Source organism: Adiantum capillus-veneris, chromosome 28, assembly GCF_014529385.1.
Source record: "Adiantum capillus-veneris isolate H3 chromosome 28, ASM1452938v2, whole genome shotgun sequence".
Lineage (NCBI taxonomy): Eukaryota > Viridiplantae > Streptophyta > Polypodiopsida > Polypodiales > Pteridaceae > Adiantum > Adiantum capillus-veneris.
This window is the reverse complement of record NC_140958.1, coordinates 130,348,511-130,365,415: the sequence shown is the minus strand read 5'-3', so window position 1 is coordinate 130,365,415 and position 16,905 is coordinate 130,348,511. Positions and strand designations below refer to the sequence as shown.

The window sequence follows — 16,905 nt, the reverse complement described above, 5'->3', positions numbered from 1 at the left end:
ATGAATGCAAGTGAAGGAACTGGTCAACAACCAAGGCTTCTACAAAGGCCAAATGGACCAAGACCACCTCCACAAGGGGTAGAAGGAGTTCCACCTTTGCCAGATCCAAATGTGCATGTGGTAGAGGTGACAAATTCAAATGAGGTTGACATGGAAGCCAATGGAATTAAGCGTGGCCGAGGAAAAGGTAAAGAGAAAGAAGGAGTCACATCACAGAGTGACCATGGACAAGGCAAGAAGGCAAAGGAAACCAAGGAAACCAAGAGGACTCGACGTCGTATCAACCTCCAAGACTTCCCTCTTGGACATGGTATGGCTCCGTACAACTTGTTGGAAGACATGAGAGGTAAGGGTCCTGATATTTCATGGCCTCAATTTCTTGCATTATGTCCACAAGTTAGGAGGGATTTAACAAGGGCAGTTAGCACTAGGAGAAAGGTAAAAGAGAGTGTGCCTGTTGTAAAAATTGCACAAGCTGAAATGAATGAGGACATTACACCGGTGCTAGACTGTTACATCAAAGGGAGATTGGTTAGGAAAGGTCTAGTGGATGGGGGTGCACAAATTTGCATCATGACAGAGGGACTCATGCAAAAACTAGGCATGCACATCCATGAGACACCTGAAATTAGGGTCAAGATGGCAAACAATAGCAAGGCTAGTTGCGTAGGCATTTGTAAAAATGTTTTTGTGGAGGCCTTTGGCATTAAGAAGGCAGTGGATTTCTATGTCATGTCTACCAAGGGAAATGGTTACCCATTTATCCTAGGAAGACCATGGCTAATGAAAATGCGAGCTTTGCAGGATTGGGAGAGTGGAAAGCTAATTTGCAGGAATGACAATCACAAGAAGGTTGTCTTTGACATGAAGGAGCAACGCCAAGAGGAGCTCCATGAAGAATCATCTCAAAGTGAGACGGAAGAAGGTTGGACCGATAGCACTTCAGAAGAAGAAAGTAGCGGCAGCATTACTGAAGAGGAGTCTTCCATCGAAGTCATGGGGGTAAGGTTTAAGCCAAGCAACCAAGAGACCTCTTGTCAAGGCTTGGAGGAGGTAGGTCCTCAAGAGAACGAAGGTGATCAAGATGAAGGGATGCTGGAAGGTATGCTATCAACAACACTTACAAAGGATGAAAGAGAGGAGTTCAAATGTGTGCTAAGGAAGTTTCCTAGGCTTTTTGCTAAAGACTACACCGATGTGCGTGGAGTAGATGCTGTTCAACACAAAATTGAGTTGAAGCCAGAGGCCACACCTAAGGCTCAAAAGCTACGAAGGCTAGGAGTCATCAGGAGCAGGCTTTACTCAAGGAGGTAAGAAAGCTTCTAGCAGCAGGGTTCATTTATCCAGTGGAGAATTCAAGTGGGTCTCTCCTGTTGTTGTCACTCCTAAGAAGAACGGCAAGTGGAGGGTGTGTGTGGATTACCGTCCCCTCAATGAGGCAACAAAGAGAGATCACTTTCCCCTCCCATTCCAGGATGAGATACTAAATGAGGTAGCTGGTCATGAGAAGTACACTGTGTGCGATGGTTACTCAGGTTACTTTCAAATAGGGATTGCACTGGAGGATCAATTGAAAACAACCTTTATCACTCCTTGGGGTTGTTATGCTTTTAGAGTCATGCCATTTGGTCTGACAAATGCTCCTGCAACATTCCAACGGTTCATGAATATCGTGTTTCAAGCATTCTTTGGAAAGTCAATTAGGGTGTTCATTGATGATTTCTGTATTTATAGCTCAAAATCATTGCATCTACAAAGGGTAGAAGAAGGTTTAAAGAAGCTCTACGACATGGGAGCTCAACTCAACCCCGACAAGTGCCATATAGGTGAGGATGAAGTAATCTTGCTTGGTCATAAAGTTTCTTACAAAGGCATTGAAGTGGATCCTTCGAAGGCAAAGGCTCTTATTGAGCTACCATCACCAAAGAGTCTTAAGGAGGTCATCTCATTCATTCAAAAGGTGAAGTATATGTCACGCTTCATTCACTTAGCCTCGGAGTTACTTCACCCTTTGCAAAAGTTGACACAACAAGTAGAATTTGCATGGTCTGATGAGCTTGAAGAGTACTTTTGTAACATTAAAGTCATTTTGTCAGAGCTACCAACACTCATGCCTCCTTGTTGGGAGTACACATTCTTTGTTAGCTCTAGTGCTGGGAAAGAAACAATTGGTGCTGTGTTGCTACAACAAGATCCCCACAGTACAAGGATGCGACCCATCTACTTTGCTAGTAGGGTCATGAATGCTTTGGAGAGAGACTACACAGAAGCAGAACTCATGATTCTTTCTCTCATGTTTGCGGTGAGAAAGTTTAGATCCTACCTGCTACCAAAACCTTTTGTAATTCTCCCTGCAGAAAATTTGTTCCCTTGGGTGTCATCTCAAATGAATCTTAGTACTAGGATCTCAAAGTGGATTATGGAGTTGCAAGAGTTTCAATACTCTTTCAAGGTAGAAGATAGTGTGCGTGCACAATTGGCAGGGATTCTCACTTATAGGGTGCACGAAAAGGAGATTAAGGTGCCTGAAGTAAAGACCCTACCATTGCCACCACCAAAAAGTATTCCTAATGCTTTTACTTTGTTCTTTGATGGAGCTTTTCGTCGAGCCACAGGAAAAGCAGGGGGAGGGCTAGTGTTGCTCAACCCAAGTGGAGAGGTGGTCATGAAAGAGAAGTTCAATCTACCAAGTTCAGCTAGCAACAATGAAGCAGAATATGACACTCTACTTCATGGTTTGAAGATGTGCATTGGCCAAGGGATACAACGCCTCATGGTAAAGGGAGATGCACTTCTCATTGTTAAACAGATTTTAGGCATTTGGGCATGCAAGAATGAGAGCTTACGGACAAAAGTTCATGCCATTCGTAGATTGTTTAATCAATTTGAAGAAGTGCAACTATATCATATTCCTAGGAAACAGAATGAAGATGCTGATTTACTTGCACAACAAGCCGTTGCATGTGTAAAGAAAGAAGTGCAGGTCATCATGGTGGCGGCTGCTGTGAAGCAACCGAGGTACCAGGGATTGGAGTCATTGGCTCCCATCATTGGCTACATTTTGGAGGGTGAGTTTCCACCAGACTTCACAAAAGCTCAGAAGAGGAGACTCATGAAGAAGGCAAGCGTATATCTCTTCCTAGAAGGCTCCCTCTATCAAAGAGGGAAGGATCAAGTGTGCAGACGAGTACCAACTATCAAGGAAATTCCAGCCATTCTAAAAGGTTTGCATGAAGAGGCATGTGGTGGTCATTTTGCCCAAGAATTAACTGTGAAGAAGATTTTGCTTTCGGGGTATGTTTGGCCAAGTTTGCATGTGGATGTTCAACATTGGTGTAAAAGCTGTCACACTTGTCAGATAAATGGAAATAGAAGGTTGGTGCATGGCCCGAGGCAAATAGTGCTTGCAAATGGACCCTTTGAAAAGTGGGGCATTGATGCTATGGGTCCTCTGCCTAGGACAAAAAATGGTAAACTCTACATTCTAGTGGCTGTAGACTATATGACTAGGTGGGTGGAAGCACAAAGTGTGGCAAAGGTAAATGAGAAGACAGTGAGCAAATTCGTCTACACTCACATTTGTTGTAGATTTGGCACACCTTTGGAGATTGTTTCTGATAATGGTCCAGGGTTTAGAAAAGGATTGCTCACAGAAGTTTGTGAAGAGCTTCACATTCTACATCGTCATAGCACACCATACTACCCACAGTCAAATGGTTTGGTGGAGAAGGCTAATGGTGTCATTGCAGGAATCATTAGAAAGATGGTGCAAAACAAGACAAAATTATGGGATGACTTCTTGGATGGTGCCTTGTGGGCATATCGAACCACATATAGGGAAGCCACGGAGTTCACACCATTTCACTTGGTCTATGGTCAAGAGGCTTTGCATCCTATTGAGCTCAACATTCCAACAATGCGACTTCATGGAAAAGGAGCACAAGATGATCAAGAGGTATGGATGGATCGACTTCTTACGTTAGTGGAGCTTGAGTGGAAAAGAGAAGCAGCATATGAGTGCTACAAGAGGAAAGCCACACAAGCGAAAGAAACGCACGACAAGAAACTGAAGGACAAAGGCATCAAGGAAGGAGAGCTTGTGCTAAGGTATGACAATCGACTTGACAATCGTTTTGATGCCAAGTTTGAAACAAGATGGCAAGGGCCATACATAGTCAAGAAGGATTTCAATTCAAGTTACTATCAGCTTATGGACTTGAATGGTAAAGAGCACTCCAGGAAAGTAAACGGGTATCGCTTAAAGCCCTATTTGAGTCGCCTTCTACCAAAGGATCTACCAAAGATCTGTCCAAAGGCCGCTGTCTTATGTAAGTATTGTTACATGAAGCATGAGTGTAACTCCAGCCAAAATTCTGAGGGGCCAAACAATGAAGATCTCGTCAAGGACTCTGAAGCACTCTCTTTGGAAAAGATGCTCTATGATGGTACATGAATATACCATCATCCAGGGGGAGGGCTAATGATAGCCGTTTTTTCGGCTCTTTGTAATTGCCACAGTGAGTTACCTCACCCTACCAAAATCACCCAAACACTGTGGCTATCCCTACCATTTCACTGTACATAGGCGTGCGTGAGTCACGGGACTTTTCCCATATCTTCTTAAAAACCCTCAGCTAGCTAGTCACTGGGCTAGGTGAGCCAAAAAGAATAAAAATAAAATAAAATAAAAGTATATTATGGCCTCTTTGTGTGTAAATATTTCATTGTATATATGGCCTAAATATAGGGATTTTTAATAATTCTTTTGGTATTTTATTTAAATATTTCTACTTAGGTGTGTTTTATTAAACCTATGTACACCTTCTTTCATCCTCTTACACCATAATTATATTTTTTTTTTGCCAATATGTACATACTCTAACCTCATATTTTTCCTTTATACAAATCACTCCCACATTTTCACCCTCACCCTCGTGAAAACAAAAAAATTGATTTCTACTCATTGGTTACTTTTATTATATTATTTACTTGCATACCTTTTCCTCTTTCACCCAAAATAATTCAAGGAGGGACCATATCATATGATTCCAATATCTTTCCATATCCATAACTCCTCCATATTTTTATTATTATTTTTTCTCATTATTCTAACACCATGTGCTCATTGAGCTAAAGTCCATGAATAGTCCATACACTAGTCCCACCATGTATATATTTCTTATTTCACCAATAATCCTCCTCCATGCATGGGTCAAGGGCAACTTGAATGCTTTGTATTATAATATGACAAAGGAGGGGCTCACTCTTGGATGCATTGTACAAATTCAACAAAGGAGGGGACCACTAAAAGACTTTTGCAGGCATAAAAAACAGGCTTTTTGGTGAGAATTTTGGCAACTATCTCCACTCCAAATTTGGAGCGGTGGTCAAAAGAGAAAATGTAGCCCACGCTCTGAATAATCACCCCAAATTTTTTCATGATTTTTGGAGCTACCAACTGTGAGCTATGATTTTTTTAGTGGACCCCAGTTTTCCCATGCTATGCAGCCACACTCTCTCTTCCACTTTATCATTTTCCTCTTTCACACACACTTCTCCACTCATCATCCCCATCTCTCTCACCACTCCTCTCTGCACACTACTCACCTTCTCCTCAACCTTGAAGAATAAGAGAAACCATGGTGAACTCATACCTCCCACACACAATTCCATTCCAAAATTGACCACCTAGTCTCATTTTTCCTCCTCCAAATTACCCATATCTATCAAAAAACCCCAAAATTCAGCCTCTTCTCTTAAAAGATAGCATCATGGTGGTTGATTACTCAGCTTCAATTACCTTGTCTCTCAAGGAAGGTCAAGAGTGGAGAAAAAATGTACCGTCAAAGCTAGTGGACCGTCAACAAGTGTCAAAATTGGCCCTACTCAAGACACTTGGAGCATCAACCTTGTAAGAAATCCACCTTTTCTTACCTCTTAAGAGTTTTTCTTCCTTATTTGTATCCTACATGGATACTCCCATTGTAAATATTCAATTCCATTTGTAAATTAATACTAACTCTACTAACACTAACCCACTATGAAAAGTCCTATCACCTCTATTTCTCTCCTCTCTCTTTCCCCACCAACTTCTTGATAATTCCAAGCAAAAGAAATTAGATAAATTGCTGAAAATCTAACCCAACCATGGTTAGAGGAGTAACCCTAGCCTTCAAAATTTCTATAAAAGGAGGGTGTAGCTAGCATAAGGAGGGGGGGAGCCATAAGCAAGAGCACTATGCTATAGCTTGAGAAGCCAAGCTCAACCTCTCTAGAAGGAGCTCTTAAGTGGAAGCTCATTGTCTTATGCATGTGCATGTGTTGTAATAGGGGATTAGCAAGGGAAATCTATGCCATTGTAAGAGAGAGAGTGATCATTCAATTGAGAGTAGGAAATCTATCATTTCTCCTACTAGTGTAAGCCCAACATTCGCTGAATCAAGGAGGGTGGATTTGGACTAAGCTTGGATACTTTGTCTCCCTTCCAACGTGAAGTAATGGACAACAATGATGCGTAAGTGTCTTGGTGTTTTTTTGTTAAGTTCTTGATAGCTTGTCTCTGGTGTTGTCATCAATCTAGCCATAAATCCCACATACTATAAGAGGGCGACAGGGTGGAGAGGACTCCCCTGGCCTTAAGACAGTGATTGGGGTGGCTTTTCTTGTGATGTGTTGTGATGAAATTTACGCAAGCTATGTTGAACAAGTACTAATCTCACTTTGATTTGTCATGATAGATTTGTAAGAAAGTATTAATGCAACAAGCACCCCCTCCCCCTTTCTCTCTCTTTCTTAAATATATAGTTGTGTTTGCTTGATCATTGCCGATACGTTTCAAAGCAGCCCGAGCACTATCTCTCTCTCTCTCTATCTCTCTCTCTCTCGTGTTTTAGTGTGTGAGAGTATTCCATTGGTGTTAGGGTTAGTGTAAATTCCTTGCTTGTTTGTGGGTTGCTCTAACAATTCTCCTCTTTTGCGTCCTAGTTCGCTCTTAAACTAGGTGGTGCCCCTTGTGTAGTTGGGATTTGGCGGTGGGTTTGTTGTTTTGGTTTGTGTTGTGTTGTGCCCCAGCCCCATTGAGCAGCACGGGAGCCTTGAAGGGTGTCTAGAGGCCACTCTTCTTGTTGCCCGCCCCGGACCGCCTCAGCGTATACGGAAAGGGAGTTGACAGGATCCTCCCACCCAATAGTCTTTCTAATGCAGTTTCCCACTTGACATAGTTGTTGATATCCGACCTTCCCCTTTCTTGCCGTTATCATAGCATATGGCCAAAAATTTTCCTTTTTGTGGGAAATTTCAATAGGTTTTTCCAGTAAGTTGCTTTCAATTTGCACTCCATAAGTCAATGCCTCAGCTACACTTGCATGATGTTTTTGGAGCATTTCTTCCATACTCTTCTTCATACCTCCTTTCGCATATTTGGTCTTTAAGTGAAAACCTGTTTCTCAAAGATGTATTAGTGCATCCTTCCAGAAAACCACATCTTTACGCTTGGCTTCTGCAAATTCATCACACTCACTCTTGATATGATCAAGACTGTCGCACCACATGCAATTTTGATTACCACATCCCCTCTGCAGACTGCCTTGTTTTGATCGAGATGCTGAACCTTTTTCTTCCAGCTTTACTACCTTCAAATTCATATTTAACTCCTGGATTCCCTTCACAAGCTTGTCCATGAAAAACTCCTCTAGCTTTGAGGTCTTCTCCTTTAACTGCACAGGGATCTCTTCCACTTTGTCTTCCACGTCGGTAGTCATCCCGACTAACTTGTCCAGCCTTTTCTGTCACTTCACCACCATATTGACAGCTTCAATCACTTCTTTTCAATCTGATTTCAGCCCTAATTCCCCTGTTGGATACTCAAGGAGATCCACTAAGCTCTTTTGCAGTTTTAAGTCTGCAGCTTGCACAAACAATTCTACCTTTCTAAAATTCAAAGTAGTACGTTCAGTAGCAGGTAATTGACCAAATCTTTTCTCAAATTCCCATAGTAGCTCAGGTGCAGAAAGCCCCTTATTGCGGTGTTGCACCCACTTCAGAAAGCTTTCCTTTATAAGACTCTCCTTATCTTCAAGAAAGTATTCGTCCTTGAGAGCTTGTTTGAACTCGGCCCAGGTTTCCCCATGCGTAGTCCGAGGGTCCTCAACCCATGTTCGCAGTTCAGGCCAACTACCAACACAAAATTCTCCATTGCAGCTTGTTCATCTGCTCCCTTGTCTTCCATAGCATGTTCATACAACTATAGAATTTGGTAGCATCACGGCATTCAAACCACCCCACTTTGTCTGTCACTGTTTGCCTAGCTTCATGAATCCGAGCTTCCGTTTCGCACTGAGATTTGAGTCATCATCTGTTGATGGTGTAGATGTTGTTGATGTATAAGCGCAACAAATTTCTGCATTTATTGTTGCATCCCATTTTTTATCTTGGCCTGACGACATGGCTAGCTCCGTCAGTTTCACGTCGGGTTCACCAAATTGTCGGAGTGCGTGGTTGACTGGGAAAGCACCAGGCCTCTGGCTGTAGACAAGAGCTTACCAGGCATTAAAATTAGGATAATAGAGCGCAGATAGATGTAATTAATAGTTTAATACACATAATACTAAAGATTCAAGAGATTTTAGGAGAGTAGACTACAAATAAGAAAAATATTTATTGATACAATGAAGAAACAAAGCTTCCAAACTCAAGAGATGCGGTACAGCAGATACACTGTAAGATTTCTAACTGCTCTTTTACAATCCAGATGCATACGCCCGCTTGGTATGCATTTCAAATTGCAACCATCACCTTAGAATTCTCCCCAAAGCTGTCCCACCATCCTACTTCCTTGTGCTCTAGATTATCTAGTTGCCCTCAAGCAGAACAACTCCCTATTGCTCCAGCGGGTTCCCCCAAAAGCTCTCCCTAGAATGCTTGAAAATTGACCCCTTACCAAAAGAACCAACTGAACACTTGTTTAGTGCAAAAATACCCCTTTTATAGAGGTCTAAGTCCGCCAAAAACAAAGAAAAAAAATGGAGCTCACTTGCCCATGCACTTCTCTTTGAGCTCCTTTTGGAACTAGCTTTTCATTGCTTGCACTTGTCATAGTCCACTTTTTGTAACTCTTTGCATGGTGCACACATTGCTTTGTCCGCCAACTCGGCCACCCTTGTTCCTTGCTCTATCTTTTGACATGTCTTTGAACACCCACTCTCTCCCTCTTGATCCACTAGCCTTTGTGGCACAGGACTGCCCCTTTAAGCCTTCTTGGACTCGCCTTCTCTCTCTCTCTCACTACATTGCATGTGGCGGGATTGCCCCCCCTTGGTCGGCTTTGTGACTCTCTCTCTCTCTCTCTCTCTCTCTCTCTCTCTCTCTCTCTCTCTCTCTCTCTCTCTCTCTCTCTCTCTCTCTCTCTCTCTCTCTCTCTCTCTCTCTCTCTCTTTTGTCCTTGACCGTGGGAACCTGCCTTTGTGAGCAATAGCGACCTCGCTATTGGGGGGGGGGGTACCCCTTTAGCTTCAAACGATTTTGGGCCACTTAGGCATGGTCACGGGCCCCTAGCAAGCCTCCACATCATCATACTGCACAAAGCCGTCCGCTAGCACTCCACCAATGCACAGCGCCGATGCCCATCTCATCCGAAACCCGCCGCTTCGACAGCAGCGGCGCCGTGCTAGGCATCACCAGTAGCGCCCTATGGGCTCACGCCATAGCCAGAGAGGGGTATGTTAGTTCAACAAGCTAAAACATCCAAGCTAGAAATAATGAGCTTCGAAGTAATCATATTGTCTAGTTACATATTTCTATTAGAAATATATATGTTAGGAAAATTGGTTACAATACTATGTAAATACATTATTGTATAATTGGATATTTTATGTAAAATGTGAAGATAACACAAGAAGACTTTTATAATATAAATTTGTGATTTTTTAACTTCTATTATTTATTTTTTTGAAATCATCTTAAAAGAATTACTTTAGCAATGAACATTATCGCGTTTACAATGATGCTTGTCAATAACATGAAATTCCATGTGATTTTTTCAAAGTTAACTTGTCCAAATACACTAATTATCATAATTATGACGATGCTAACATATGTCGAGTCTATTGGTCGAGGCCTAGCTTGCCGCCCGCTCACTGACCTAAAACACCAAACCCTTTGCCAAGGCAGCCTCTAATTTGTGCGCTGACTTTGTGCGCCGACCTTGCCTTGCATACCTCCCAACATTGCCTTTGAGGCGACCTAGATACTTGGTCTTTCTGCCTTGTAACATGCATGTACCCTGGTGCCCTACGTACCACCCAAAATCACTTTTAATATAGCCCACCCACCCTATAAGCTACATGACCTCCATCTAAATTGGCCCTAGCAATACCCTCTGTTGTGATGAGTGGCAGCTATGGGTGATCTCAATAGAGACGCAGAGAGAGAGAGAGAGAGAGAGAGAGAGAGAGAGATCAAAATGCTAACATATCAAAATGCACTAATTATAACAAAAACGATGATGAAAATATATCCAAATGATGCTTGTCAATAATATGAAATTCATGCGATTTTTCAAAGCTATGCCATATTCCAATCAAAGCTATCATGAGCAAGTGAAGATACATAATTATAAGTGAAGCTTGCTATTATGTGAAATAAAAAGATAAATTTCAAATGCACCTACAATGTCCAATACAAAAACACAACCATAGATTCAATAAAAGGCAATATGTCCAAATTTGTCGCAAACCATAATGCAAAATAGAAAATATCATGTCAAATCAAACCATAATGTCCAACACCAAAATCCTAGCAATACAAAAAATTGAGCTCTGTAAAGCTTCGCTACTTGTAGTATCATCACTATGCAAAGCAAGGTCATCAACATAAATCGATCGTGTCCTTTGCTTTTCCACCAATGGTCGATCAAAATGGTCATCTCTTTGGCACATGAATCTTGCCATATCTGCAACATAAAAAGGCAAAGACATCAACCATGTAAGGAATTTTTAAGGAGACTACGATGATGTTTTTAGTTAGAACTTACCAATTTGTGGGCACTTGAAAGTCAAAGAGCTCAATATCATCATCCTCCATTGGTACATATGAGGAGGAGGCTCCCACATCCACAAAGTAAGAAGCTATCAATGGTCGAAGATGATTCTCAATAATGGAATGATCATTCTCCATTCCAAGACACCACCTTCCTGTATGTAGACATGCTCTTAAGACTGGTCCCGTCCCTGCTCCAAGCTCCAAGACAGTGCTATTTGAGGTAGTTAGAAACTCTACAAACATGAGCATGAAAACTAGACTTTTCTCAATTCCTCCTCGCCAACTTCCAATATTGCCTGCTTATTTAGAGCGTTGTGATGATGGAAGAAAATGTTTAAGGATATAAGAGTCCAAAATTTGCTGGAGCTCTTTTCCTATTGCATTACCTCCTTCAAAATGAAGCAATGGTGTGCAGCCAGGTCTTTTTAAAAGAAGCACATGAAATGCATTCTCCTGCCAAATTTTAAAAAAAAGACATAAATATCATTTAATGTATAATATATTAAATGTCAATGGAACATGTATAAAAATCTATATTCGCTATAAAGAGGTACATTATGAAATTTTTGTTGAAGCTCACCTTCACCACAAAATCACTCTTTCCAGTGTAAGCATATGGCTCTGTAGTCTCAGTCAACCATCGAAGATGAACCTCCATCCGCACTTTTGAGAACATACACCCAACAATGGGGAGAGAGGATGTGGAGCACATAACAAGTGTCCATCCACCGTCATCCATACAAGCTGCCGCAATGCCCAACGAGTGGAGTACATGATCATCAGAGATATCATTCCAAGAAGGCATAGCTTCATACCCTACAATCAGATATACAAGAAGCATATCAAGAATGCATACTAATATCAATCAACTTCGTGATTTAGTGCTCCCTAACAAGAAAAACATTACACGGAACCATAGATCCAGTTGGTAAGTCAACAACACATAAATCAACACTCCAAGCGCAAGTCTTCTTGTGTCGTTGCCTTCTCTCACCACCAGCCTTTAGAAAAAATGACCGTATCTTTTCAAAATCCCTACCTAGCTTCCCCGCAAGAATGTCCTTACCTAAGATGATGTAGTCAGATTTTAGAACTGCCACACTCTCCTTAGATGCACGATGAGAGAGTCGAGAGAAGGATTGAATTGGCAAGTATATCATGTCGGTGGTGTTGCTCTTCTTTCTCTTCTCAGCATGTGTAATATTGACATCAACACTTTCTTTCCCTACATTTATTTACAAAACAATACATGACCAAATTATAAACTATTATGCAATGTACAACACAAAATATGCATGCAAGGTGAGTCTCTATACCTCGTGTGTCAGCAACAATAACCTTTGGTCGTCCTGTCTTTGCAGGAAACTTTTCTAGTTGAAGTTTCTTGGCTTCTAAAATAGTTCTTTGTTGTTCTTGCACCTGTCTCAATGTATCTTCATTCATATTTCCAATTGACCCTGAGTCAGATCTACACTCTCCTTTTTGATGCCTTACATATTCTTCATTTTCCTCCTCAATACAACATCCTTTCTTCATATCAACCCACCATGGACAATGCTTTCTCTCCCAATCACTAAGAAGAAATGCACCTAAGGACTTCTTATCCTCTCTGAAAATAGTAGAAGTATACATGCAAAACGATGGAGGTGAAAGCATTGGCCATGCTTTACAAATATGAGGGAGAGTGTATATCTTCTTGCTACTGATAGGAGAAATCTTCACAATATATTAAAAAAATTGAGATTAGGCAAGGCCTCTCAAAGTATCAACTAACGTTAAAAAAGATATCAATTTTAGATACCTGTAAACAACTCTTTGAGCTGCATTTGGTAGATCAACTTGCTTTATTGCTGGACTAGCCACGGTCATTTCCTTTGAAAGAGTCTCAAAAAGGGTATCTCTATACCGAACAGAATATCATTGAAGTACTCGCTCAATGTCGGATGCTCTGGCAAAGTCAAGAGCTCCCCTCCAATATTTTTCTCCACCACTTGTGAAAGCATTCTTGAGGCTTCAGTCAAAAGCTGCTCCATCCATACCTCTTTTGCACACCATATAATGAACTCATGGTCACCTCCAAGCATACCATAAGAGCTTTTCAAATTATCATCAACACCAAGCAAAGAAAGCATAGAAATCTTCTTCTCATGAGAGCATGCTACAATTGAAACTTGGTATAATTTATCCAATGTGATCTTCCTAGAGGCATCAATCATTGGCAATCCCCAAAGCACATCAAACCAAGGCTTTCCCAAGCTTGGATTGATGATACACAACATCTTCGAGTAAGTGATTAACTTCAATTAATACAAGTGTACTACAAATGTCATACACAGAAGCACCGAAAAGCACTTGCTTTAAAAACTCACTCTATGAATCTTTCGCACAAATGTTTTGGTCACAGCCTTTCTTATGACCATGAACTTGTGATCCCGTTCTTCTTTGGGTAGATTACTTGGGATCTTCTTCTCATCCTTCTCCACGTTCCTTTTGTAGCTTGCCTAAGAGTTAAAAAGCTAATACATCATAACATGATAAAATGTTTTGACTTTATATACATAACAAATGATGTGGTATATACACTCACCAAGAAAACCATCCGAGCGAGCAAGGATTGTGTAAGAGAATACCAAACTTTACGACCTCCCGAAGCCTCTTTCACACGTGCTTTTTCAATAGCCATTTTCTCAACGGGTGTAAAATCCTCCATAAAATCATCCACATCACAAGAGCAAAGAGTGCTTGTGTATTGTAGATAGTCCCTTAAACTTGTGAGCAATGACATTCTCATTCATTCTGTCACAATTATGAAAGAGATTAAAAGATTTGATATGTTACTTAATAAAAGCAAAGTAGAACTTACAGATTAAATCTCTGAAGAGCGGCCAAGAGTTTGACTTCATGTTTTGGATCTGGATCAATGAACTCTGCTCTAATTCTAACATGTCTTTCTTTATCTCTTGACCAGACCTCCTTAATAACTTCCATCCAAGATGCATCTCTATGGTTACCTTCCCAAACGTAAAATATCTTTCCAGACAAACTCGACCAGATTGGGTCTTCCACAATCTCTCTCTCAAACTCCTCATTGACAACAACCCAATGCTTGTCCCATGTGGATTGGATATTGGCATCCACTAGTTTAGTTGTGCCATCAGGAAGATGTAGAGATAGAATAAAAAGACCTTTGATGGGAACAAATCCTTCGTGGATGAAAGATCTTTTCAAATCTGAGAGATCTGGTCTCAACCCCCGAACCCTGGTGTTTATTAAACAACGACATAAGGGTACTTCAGGAACTGCCTTACCCCTATGTATTGTAACACCTTTAAAAATGTCAGATCCCAATGGCTTGTCAATGATAGCTGGCACATGATTATCCATTGCTTGCTCAATGTCATCATCCACAACCTGGTTCTCATTCTCAGCATGCTCCACATCTTCTGGGATTTGTGTCTCTCCCTCGAGTTCCATAGGAGCCGCCTCCAGAGGTTGAGGCTCTTTCTCTGAACTTATGCTTGTCGCACATTTTGTAGCCTTCTTAGACTTGGGCTGAGAACTTGAACTTCCAACCAGTTTTGCCTTTTTGTGGCCACCTGCATGGGTCATTCTAATGACCAAAATACAAAATCAGGCAAAAATGAATACTTTGATCAAATTGAAGTATTATCTACGACGAGCTTCAGAACACAACACTTGCCTTAGATTTAAATGCAAAAAATACAAGATTGAAACCTTGATGATTAAATAAATTACAACATGAGACAACACATGGAATTGAGAGACCAGCATCAGCTTGGTGGCTACCTACTAGAGATACATTGCTAGAACCGACAACTGCCATGATAGCGGGTAGGAGATAGCACTCATCTCACTGTCTTGTTCTAGCACCTGATTGCCCCACAAACCACCACATACGGCAGGGTTGCTCCCTAGTATGCTGAGATTATGCAATTCCGTTGGGCAAAATTAAGAAAACGTAATGGGTCAGAATTTTGAAAGCCAACTAAGCAGTTAGCGGATTCACAGCAATAGGCAACTAGCGGATTCACAACACTAGAATATTATGTGTGTTGCATGTAACTAGGCACCAGACCTATTTCACTGGCGAAATAAGGTTGTGTGGACACCTTAGCACCTGCACAACCATGGCTCCATCAGGCCACTTTCACCCCAAGACAAGCACACAATAGACATGCAATCCCCAACGCTTTCCACAATGCAATTTCTGGCTCTAATCACCATGAAAAATTCAATCCATTTGCTCCCAATGGGTTTCTGTATCACATGCATTCCCATCAACCCTTTCTTTTGACTGGAGTTAATGAACATGCAGTGCATGAACCCTATTAAAGAGTTTAAAGCCCTTATCACATTGAAGCTACAAAGAGTCATGTACCCTTTCTTACTTGAATAGCATGATTAAGTTAACAGGTTTCTCCCTAAATTCCATCTCTCTTACTTATCACTTCCTAAAGTCTCTGACCCTCTACCTTCTCTGCCTATACATTATCAATGACTAGGATGGGTGTAGCTTCATGTGGCAAGCAACAATAGCTTGGAGGTGCTTGACCTCATGTTGCGTGGTACCGGGGCAAGCAACAATAGCTTGGATGATGTCCCCTCGCAGCGCCCCTCCATGCTACATATCATAGCCATGTTCAAAGAGGTGGGATTGGAAGACCAGAGCTATTCTCGGTTTGAAGAGCATCCATGATAAAGCAACATGAGGGAGGAGCTGAAGAGGAGCACGTCCATGGCGTTGTAAGCAGACGTACCACTCCGACAACAGGCTAATGACGGTGTCAAATGCTGGTTCGATTGGCAACCCACCATAATTTCGCTAGCAAAATAGGCTAGTGCACCTGAGAGCAAGAAACACAAAGCTAGAAGGAGACTGTCATACCTCATTAATTTCGTTGGCGAAATAGCAAGGAGTCTTTTGAGTTAACCTCTTTAGCCTCTTCAATCTCCCATTGAGGGGCTCTTCAATCTCTCTCCCTCGGCACTTGTGTGTGTGTGTGTGTGTGTGTGTGTGTGTGTGTGTGTGTGTGTGTGTGTGTGTGTGTGTGTGTGTGTGTGTGTGTGTGTGTGTGTGTGTGTGTGTGTGTGTGTGTGTGTGTGTGTGTGTGTGTGTGTGTGTTGTGTGTTGTGCTGAGGGTGGATGAGAGAGAGAGAGAGAGAGAGAGAGAGAGAGAGATTGAAGAAGGAACACGTGTGTTCCTTATCCACTGGATATAAGTGTATATCTGGAGATAAGTGTATATCTTAAAATGTGTCTCCATATCATAATTCTAAGAATCATGTTGGATGTTGAACCATATCCAACTCATTAAAGCCTTTGAATTTTAATAATTATTTATTTTATTAACTTTAAAGCCACTCAACGTTAATAATTAACTTTTTAACTTAATAAATTTAAAACCATTTTTCTTTAATAATAAATTAACTTATTAAATTTAAATTCACTAAACCTTAAAGCATGTTGTATTCATCTTTGTATTTAACCCTTGTTCTCGACTGGTTGCATTACCAACTATAGAATGGCGGATGAATGTCTTATGGCCACTATAGAAGATTCCAAGGGTTTAATGCTAAACATAGAATGTACTAATGGTGCTGCTATTCTCTCTCTTTCATACCTATCTTCATACTTCAATTTGCTAGAAAACACAGTTGAACTCATCAATAGGCAGACGAGAGTGATAGTACTGAGCTACAATATGGGGTTCAAAGCACTACTCGTCCTAATGGTAGAGAATACCATTTAGACATTATTTTTGGAAATAGTTTTTTTATATCAGGATCTCAACCACTATCCACAGGTTCTCCTCACAGCATTGTTGACCTTATTAAGTTGTTTCCTTC

General features: G+C 41.2%; 1 pseudogene across 1 annotated transcript; it reads right to left on the bottom strand.

Annotated features, from left to right (window-relative positions):
• Positions 1–10,959: 10,959 nt before the first annotated feature.
• Positions 10,960–12,906, bottom strand: LOC147421315 (uncharacterized; annotated as a pseudogene). Its single transcript, XR_015186983.1, has 5 exons — positions 12,839–12,906; positions 12,354–12,646; positions 12,104–12,262; positions 11,618–11,853; positions 10,960–11,490 (listed from the first exon to the last, which is right to left on the bottom strand). The product of XR_015186983.1 is annotated as an uncharacterized LOC147421315 (transcript).
• Positions 12,907–16,905: the final 3,999 nt, after the last annotated feature.